Source organism: Oncorhynchus tshawytscha, unplaced genomic scaffold, assembly GCF_018296145.1.
Source record: "Oncorhynchus tshawytscha isolate Ot180627B unplaced genomic scaffold, Otsh_v2.0 Un_scaffold_4419_pilon_pilon, whole genome shotgun sequence".
Classification (NCBI taxonomy): Eukaryota; Metazoa; Chordata; class Actinopteri; order Salmoniformes; family Salmonidae; genus Oncorhynchus; species Oncorhynchus tshawytscha.
This window is the reverse complement of record NW_024609529.1, coordinates 191,270-199,325: the sequence shown is the minus strand read 5'-3', so window position 1 is coordinate 199,325 and position 8,056 is coordinate 191,270. Positions and strand designations below refer to the sequence as shown.

At 51.4% G+C, this 8,056-nt stretch overlaps 1 pseudogene; it reads left to right on the top strand.

Annotated features, from left to right (window-relative positions):
- Positions 1-339: 339 nt before the first annotated feature.
- The window catches only part of LOC112241049, a 49,513-nt pseudogene continuing 41,796 nt past the window's right edge, over positions 340-8,056 (top strand).

The window sequence follows — 8,056 nt, the reverse complement described above, 5'->3', positions numbered from 1 at the left end:
ACACTAAGATCAATGCTTTTAACTGGTCTAAACTCTCTCCTATAGGGACACACTAAGATCAATGCTTTTAACTGGTCTAAACTCTCTCCTATAGGGACACACTAAGATCAATGCTTTTAATTGTTCTAAACTCTCTCCTATAGGGATACACTAAGATCAATGCTTTTAACTGGTCTAAACTCTCTCCTATAGGGACACACTAAGATCAATGCTTTTAATTGTTCTAAACTCTCTCCTATAGGGACACACTAAGATCAATGCTTTTAACTGGTCTAAACTCTCTCCTATAGGGACACACTAAGATCAATGCTTTTAACTGGTCTAAACTCTCTCCTATAGGGACACACTAAGATCAATGCGTTCAACTGGTCTAAAGTCCGCAAGCTCAGCTTCAAGAGGAAACGTTTTCTCATCAAACTCAGACCAGACCTCAATGTAAGTCCTTATACCACGGCTTGGCAGAATACTACATTCTGATTGGTTGAAAGGGTGTTGATTTATTTCTCAGTAAATTCACAGCAATATTCGACAGTTAGTTCCAACACAGTGTTTATCAGTGGCGTAGATGAACACAGCCCTTGTTTCTCCTGTTCTAACCAATGCTAAGCTATGTGTTGACGATGTCTGTGCTGTGCCCGCCTGCAGCAGAGTGCATACCAGGACACTCTGGAGTTTGTGATGGCCAGTAGAGACTGCTGTAAGATCTTCTGGAAAATATGTGTGGAGTACCACGCCTTCTTCAGACTGTTTGAGGAACCCAAACCCAAAGCCAAAGCTGTTCTCTTCACCAGAGGGTCCTCCTTCAGGTTTAGGTAGGCTGGCTGGTTGCGTGGGTGGAGCTTGTAGAGGTTTAGGTAGGCTGGCTGGCTGGGTGGGTGGAGCTTGTAGAGGTTTAGGTAGGCTGGCTGGTTGGGTGGGTGGGTGGAGCTTGTAGAGGTTTAGGTAGGCTGGCTGGCTGGGTGGGTGGAGCTTGTAGAGGTTTAGGTAGGCTGGCTGGCTGGGTGGGTGGAGCTTGTAGAGGTTTAGGTAGGCTGGCTGGTTGGGTGGGTGGAGCTTGTAGAGGTTTGGGTAGGCTGGCTGGGTAGGCTGGCTGGGTGGGTGGGTGGAGCTTGTAGAGGTTTAGGTAGGCTGGCTGGGTGGTTGGGTGGAGCTTGTAGAGGTTTAGGTAGGCTGGCTGGGTGGGTGGGTGGAGCTTGTAGAGGTTTAGGTAGGCTGGCTGGGTGGGTGGGTGGAGCTTGTAGAGGTTTAGGTAGGCTGGCTGGGTGGATGGGTGGAGCTTGTAGAGGTTTAGGTAGGCTGGCTGGGTGGGTGGGTGGAGCTTGTAGAGGTTTAGGTAGGCTGGCTGGAGCTTGTAGAGGTTTAGGTAGGCTGGCTGGGTGGGTGGGTGGAGCTTGTAGAGGTTTGGGTTGGCTGGGTGGGTGGGTGGAGCTTGTAGAGGTTTGGGTAGGCTGGTTGGGTGGGTGGGTGGAGCTTGTAGAGGTTTGGGTAGGCTGGCTGGGTGGGTGGGTGGAGCTTGTAGAGGTTTGGGTAGGCTGGCTGGGTGGGTGGGTGGAGCTTGTAGAGGTTTAGGTAGGCTGGCTGGGTGGGTGGGTGGAGCTTGTAGAGGTTTGGGTAGGCTGGCTGGGTGGGTGGGTGGGTGGAGCTTGTAGAGGTTTGGGTAGGCTGGCTGGGTGGGTGGGTGGAGCTTGTAGAGGTTTGGGTAGGCTGGCTGGGTAGGCTGGGTGGGTAGGTGGAGCTTGTAGAGGTTTGGGTAGGCTGGCTGGGTGGGTGGGTGGAGCTTGTAGAGGTTTGGGTAGGCTGGCTGGGTGGGTGGAGCTTGTAGAGGTTTAGGTAGGCTGGCTGGCTGGGTGGGTGGAGCTTGTAGAGGTTTATGTAGGCTGGCTGGGTGGGTGGGTGGAGCTTGTAGAGTTTTAGGTAGGCTGGCTGAGTGGCTGGGTTTAGCTTGTAGAGGAGGGGCCTGAGTGGACACTGCATGATAAATGTATATTAACCAGCAACAACAACACAGATTGATACTGGACTCAACAATGTAACTTTTCCTATTGTGTCAGGGTCTTTCACTGACAGTCCTTTTACAGGGACTGTGCTGCTTCATCAGACCTCTGTGTTTCAACATGTTCTGTCTCTTTATATCTGCAGCGGTCGGACACAGAAGCAGGTTTTCGATTACGTCAAGGACTCAGAGTTCCAAAAGGTCCCTTTTGAAAGGTGAGACTTCACCTGGTCTGGATGTCAGCCTCTCTTCCCCTGAGGCGTGTTTGTGGCTCCAGGTTCCCATGTCAATGTCCCTTTACCTCAACAGTTGATAGACTAAGCCTCGCCTGTCTCCTCTCCCCACCAGGAAACACAGTAAGAAGGTGTCCGGCAGCAGCCTGACACCCCAGGATAGAAAGACATCCACAGTGCCACAAGAGGTCAGTATATCCTGGTGACCTTTCTCTCTGTGATTCATAGGAGAAGGAATAGAGTTAGTGTGTGTTCTGGTCTTTATTTCACAGGGTATCCCTTTAACTTCTCTCTCTCACTCCTCTCCAGAGTGTCTCAGTGGACCAGACAGACTCTCCTCTCAGGTTGACCCTCCAGGCCCCGGTGGACGACCCTACAGTGACCAACGGCCACCAGGCTGGACCAGGGGGACCAGAGGCCCAGGCCCTACCCTCCACCACGGGACACCCAGAGCAGCAGATCTCAGGTCCAGTCCGGCAGGCAGTTGAAGGCAGCAGCTCTTCTATCTCCTACATCCACTGTCCTGGTATAGATAGAGAACGAGGCCAGAGGCACACGCGCACACACACGTCAATGATGAGGATGAACCCCTGGGGGTTACTGTTAGCCCCTCCCCCAGGGTTAGCTCCCTGCCACTGTTAGCCCCTCCCCCAGGGTTAGCGCCCTGCACTGTTAGCCCCTCCCCCAGGGTTAGCTCCCTGCCACTGTTAGCCCCTCCCCCAGGGTTAGCGCCCTGCGACGGTTAGCGCCTCCCTCAGGGTTAGCGCCCTGCACTGTTAGCCCCTCCCTCAGGGTTAGCTCCCTGCCACAGTTAGCGCCTCCCTCAGGGTTAGCGCCCTGCACTGTTAGCCCCTCCCTCAGGGTTAGCTCCCTGCCACAGTTAGCGCCTCCCTCAGGGTTAGCTCCCTGCCACGGTTAGCCCCTCCCTCAGGGTTAGCTCCCTGCCACGGTTAGCCCCTCCCTCAGGGTTAGCTCCCTGCCACAGTTAGCCCCTCCCTCAGGGTTAGCTCCCTGCCACGGTTAGCGCCTCCCTCAGGGTTAGCTCCCTGCCACAGTTAGCCCCTCCCTCAGGGTTAGCTCCCTGCCACGGTTAGCCCCTCCCTCAGGGTTAGCTCCCTGCCACAGTTAGCGCCTCCCTCAGGGTTAGCTCCCTGCCACAGTTAGCCCCTCCCTCAGGGTTAGCTCCCTGCCACAGTTAGCGCCTCCCTCAGGGTTAGCTCCCTGCCACAGTTAGCGCCTCCCTCAGGGTTAGCTCCCTGCCACAGTTAGCGCCTCCCTCAGGGTTAGCTCCCTGCCACAGTTAGCCCCTCCCTCAGGGTTAGCTCCCTGCCACGGTTAGCCCCTCCCTCAGGGTTAGCTCCCTGCCACGGTTAGCGCCTCCCTCAGGGTTAGCTCCCTGCCACAGTTAGCGCCTCCCTCAGGGTTAGAGGCGTATAAATCGTTACTTTAACTGGAGGCCAATCAGCCTTCTAAATCTAGAGTACAATTTATTTTAATTCTGTACATCACTTTTACTATCGTGAGGGGGGGCTTATTTTTTATACACACTTTGGACTTGTAGTTTGTGACATTATACTTTGGGTTGGGTTAGGCCCATGAGGGTTAGGGTTAGGCCCATGAAGGGCGGCAGGTAGCCTAGTAGATAGAACCGAAAGGTTGCAAGATCGAATCTTTGAGCTGACAAGGTAAAAATCTGTCGTTCTGCCCCAGAACAAGGCAGTTAACCCACCGTTCCTAGGCCGTCATTGTAAATAAGAATTTGTTCTTAAACTGACCTGCCTAGTTAAATAAATATCTAAATGTAGCTCAGTACACTTAGTTGGTGAAATAGTAAGCAGTAGTCAGGATCACGTTGAGAATGTTAGGAGCAGTTCATTGAGCTGTAAGGTTTTTTTATCAGCCATGTTTGATGTTACTCCTGCCCTCCCCGAACACCGACCCAGCCCAATCCCCCCTTGTATCAGCAGTCATCCAAATCAGCAGTCTGCCTGACCCCTTCCTCTTCCTCTTTGCTGTCTGCTTGGCTTGACTCCTGGCATGTAAACAAGATAGCCCTCTCATTGTTGTTCCTTTCGGCCCTGATCCTGATTTCTGTTCTTTTGCAAATCCAACATGGCCGCTGCGTCATCCTCATCAGGGTCATTGGTTTGATTACATTCTCTGACAACACATTATATTTAGCATTAAAAACATGACAAATAAATCAGACTATGTTCAAAGCTTCTATGCCTTTGAATGCTGATTTTTCTGCCATCACTGTTGTGCTTCTCTCCAGGCTGTTTCCTCTGTCTCTCTACTGTGTTCCACTGTTGTGCTTCTCTCCAGGCTGTTTCCTCTGTCTCTCTACTGTGTTCCACTGTTGTGCTTCTCTCCTGGCTGTTTCCTCTGTCTCTCTACTGTGTTCCACTGTTGTGCTTCTCTCCAGGCTGTTTCCTCTGTCTCTCTACTGTGTTCCACTGTTGTGCTTCTCTCCAGGCTGTTTCCTCTGTCTCTCTACTGTGTTCCACTGTTGTGCTTCTCTCCTGGCTGTTTCCTCTCTATCTACTGTGTTCCACTGTTGTGCTTCTCTCCTGGCTGTTTCCTCTGTCTCTCTCTCTACTGTGTTCCACTGTTGTGCTTCTCTCCTGGCTGTTTCCTCTGTCTCTCTGTCTCCACTGTGTTCCACTGTTGTGCTTCTCTGTGTTCCAGGCTGTTTCCTCTCTCTCTGTGTTCCACTGTTGTGCTTCTCTCCACTGTGTTCCACTGTTGTGCTTCTCTCCAGGCTGTTTCCTCTGCCTCTCTCTACTGTGTTCCACTGTTGTGCTTCTCTCCAGGCTGTTTCCTCTGTTTCTCTCTCTCTACTGTGTTCCACTGTTGTGCTTCTCTCCAGGCTGTTTCCTCTGCTCTCTCTACTGTGTTCCACTGTTGTGCTTCTCTCCAGGCTGTTTCCTCTGTCTCTCTACTGTGTTCCACTGTTGTGCTTCTCTCCAGGCTGTTTCCTCTGTCTCTCTACTGTGTTCCACTGTTGTGCTTCTCTCCAGGCTGTTTCCTCTGTCTCTCTACTGTGTTCCACTGTTGTGCTTCTCTCCAGGCTGTTTCCTCTGTCTCTCTACTGTGTTCCACTGTTGTGCTTCTCTCCAGGCTGTTTCCTCTGTCTCTCTGTCTCTCTACTGTGTTCCACTGTTGTGCTTCTCTCCAGGCTGTTTCCTCTGTCTCTCTACTGTGTTCCACTGTTGTGCTTCTCTCCAGGCTGTTTCCTCTGTCTCTCTACTGTGTTCCACTGTTGTGCTTCTCTCCAGGCTGTTTCCTCTGTCTCTCTACTGTGTTCCACTGTTGTGCTTCTCTCCAGGCTGTTTCCTCTGTCTCTCTACTGTGTTCCACTGTTGTGCTTCTCTCCAGGCTGTTTCCTCTGTCTCTCTACTGTGTTCCACTGTTGTGCTTCTCTCCAGGCTGTTTCCTCTGTCTCTCTACTGTGTTCCACTGTTGTGCTTCTCTCCAGGCTGTTTCCTCTGTCTCTCTACTGTGTTCCACTGTTGTGCTTCTCTCCAGGCTGTTTCCTCTGTCTCTCTGTGTTCCACTGTTGTGCTTCTCTCCAGGCTGTTTCCTCTGTCTCTACTGTGTTCCACTGTTGTGCTTCTCTCAGGCTGTTTCCTCTGTCTCTCTACTGTGTTCCACTGTTGTGCTTCTCTCCAGGCTGTTTCCTCTGTCTCTCTACTGTGTTCCACTGTTGTGCTTCTCTCCAGGCTGTTTCCTCTGTCTCTCTCTCCACTACTGTGTTCCACTGTTGTGCTTCTCTCCTGGCTGTTTCCTCTGTCTCTCTACTGTGTTCCACTGTTGTGCTTCTCTCCAGGCTGTTTCCTCTGTCTCTACTGTGTTCCACTGTTGTGCTTCTCTCCAGGCTGTTTCCTCTGTCTCTCTACTGTGTTCCACTGTTGTGCTTCTCTCCAGGCTGTTTCCTCTGTCTCTCTACTACTGTGTTCCACTGTTGTGCTTCTCTCCAGGCTGTTTCCTCTCTCTCTACTGTGTTCCACTGTTGTGCTTCTCTCTGTCTCTCTACTGTGTTCTGTTGTGCTTCTCTCCAGGCTGTTTCTCTGTCTCTCTACTGTGTTCCACTGTTGTGCTTCTCTCCAGGCTCTCTCTACTGTGTTCCACTGTTGTGCTTCTCTCCAGGCTGTTTCCTCTGTCTCTCTCTCTACTGTGTTCCACTGTTGTGCTTCTCTCCAGGCTGTTTCCTCTGTCTCTCTACTGTGTTCCACTGTTGTGCTTCTCTCCAGGCTGTTTCCTCTGTCTCTCTCTCTACTGTGTTCCACTGTTGTGCTTCTCTCCAGGCTGTTTCCTCTGTCTCTCTACTGTGTTCCACTGTTGTGCTTCTCTCCAGGCTGTTTCCTCTCTCTCTCTACTGTGTTCCACTGTTGTGCTTCTCTCCAGGCTGTTTCCTCTGCCTCTCTACTGTGTTCCACTGTTGTGCTTCTCTCCAGGCTGTTTCCTCTGTCTCTCTACTGTGTTCCACTGTTGTGCTTCTCTCCAGGCTGTTTCCTCTGTCTCTCTACTGTGTTCCACTGTTGTGCTTCTCTCCAGGCTGTTTCCTCTGTCTCTCTACTGTGTTCCACTGTTGTGCTTCTCTCCAGGCTGTTTCCTCTGTCTCTCTACTGTGTTCCACTGTTGTGCTTCTCTCCAGGCTGTTTCCTCTGTCTCTCTACTGTGTTCCACTGTTGTGCTTCTCTCCAGGCTGTTTCCTCTGTCTCTCTACTGTGTTCCACTGTGTTCCACTGTTGTGCTTCTCTCCAGGCTGTTTCCTCTGTCTCTCTACTGTGTGTTCCACTGTTGTGCTTCTCTCCAGGCTGTTTCCTCTGTCTCTCTACTGTGTTCCACTGTTGTGCTTCTCTCCAGGCTGTTTCCTCTGTCTCTCTACTGTGTTCCACTGTTGTGCTTCTCTCCAGGCTGTTTCCTCTGTCTCTCTCTACTGTGTTCCACTGTTGTGCTTCTCTCCAGGCTGTTTCCTCTGTCTCTCTCTACTGTGTTCCACTGTTGTGCTTCTCTCCAGGCTGTTTCCTCTGTCTCTCTACTGTGTTCCACTGTTGTGCTTCTCTCCAGGCTGTTTCCTCTGTCTCTACTGTGTTCCACTGTTGTGCTTCTCTCCAGGCTGTTTCCTCTGTCTCTCTACTGTGTTCCACTGTTGTGCTTCTCTCCAGGCTGTTTCCTCTGTCTCTCTACTGTGTTCCACTGTTGTGCTTCTCTCCAGGCTGTTTCCTCTGTCTCTCTACTGTGTTCCACTGTTGTGCTTCTCTCAGGCTGTTTCTCTGTCTCTCTACTGTGTTCCACTGTTGTGCTTCTCTCCAGGCTGTTTCCTCTGTCTCTCTACTGTGTTCCACTGTTGTGCTTCTCTCCAGGCTGTTTCCTCTGTTTTCCACTGTTGTGCTTCTCTCTACTGTGTTCCACTGTTGTGCTTCTCTCCAGGCTGTTTCCTCTGTCTCTCTACTGTGTTCCACTGTTGTGCTTCTCTCCTGGCTGTTTCCTCTGTCTCTCTACTGTGTTCCACTGTTGTGCTTCTCTCTGTTTCCTCTGTCTCTCTCTCTACTGTGTTCCACTGTTGTGCTTCTCTCCAGGCTGTTTCCTCTGTCTCTCTACTGTGTTCCACTGTTGTGCTTCTCTCCAGGCTGTTTCCTCTGTGCTTCTCTACTGTGTTCCACTGTTGTGCTTCTCTCCAGGCTGTTTCCTCTGTCTCTCTCTCTACTGTGTTCCACTGTTGTGCTTCTCTCCAGGCTGTTTCTCTGTCTCTCTCTACTGTGTTCCACTGTTGTGCTTCTCTCCAGGCTGTTTCCTCTGTCTCTCTCTCTACTGTGTTCCACTG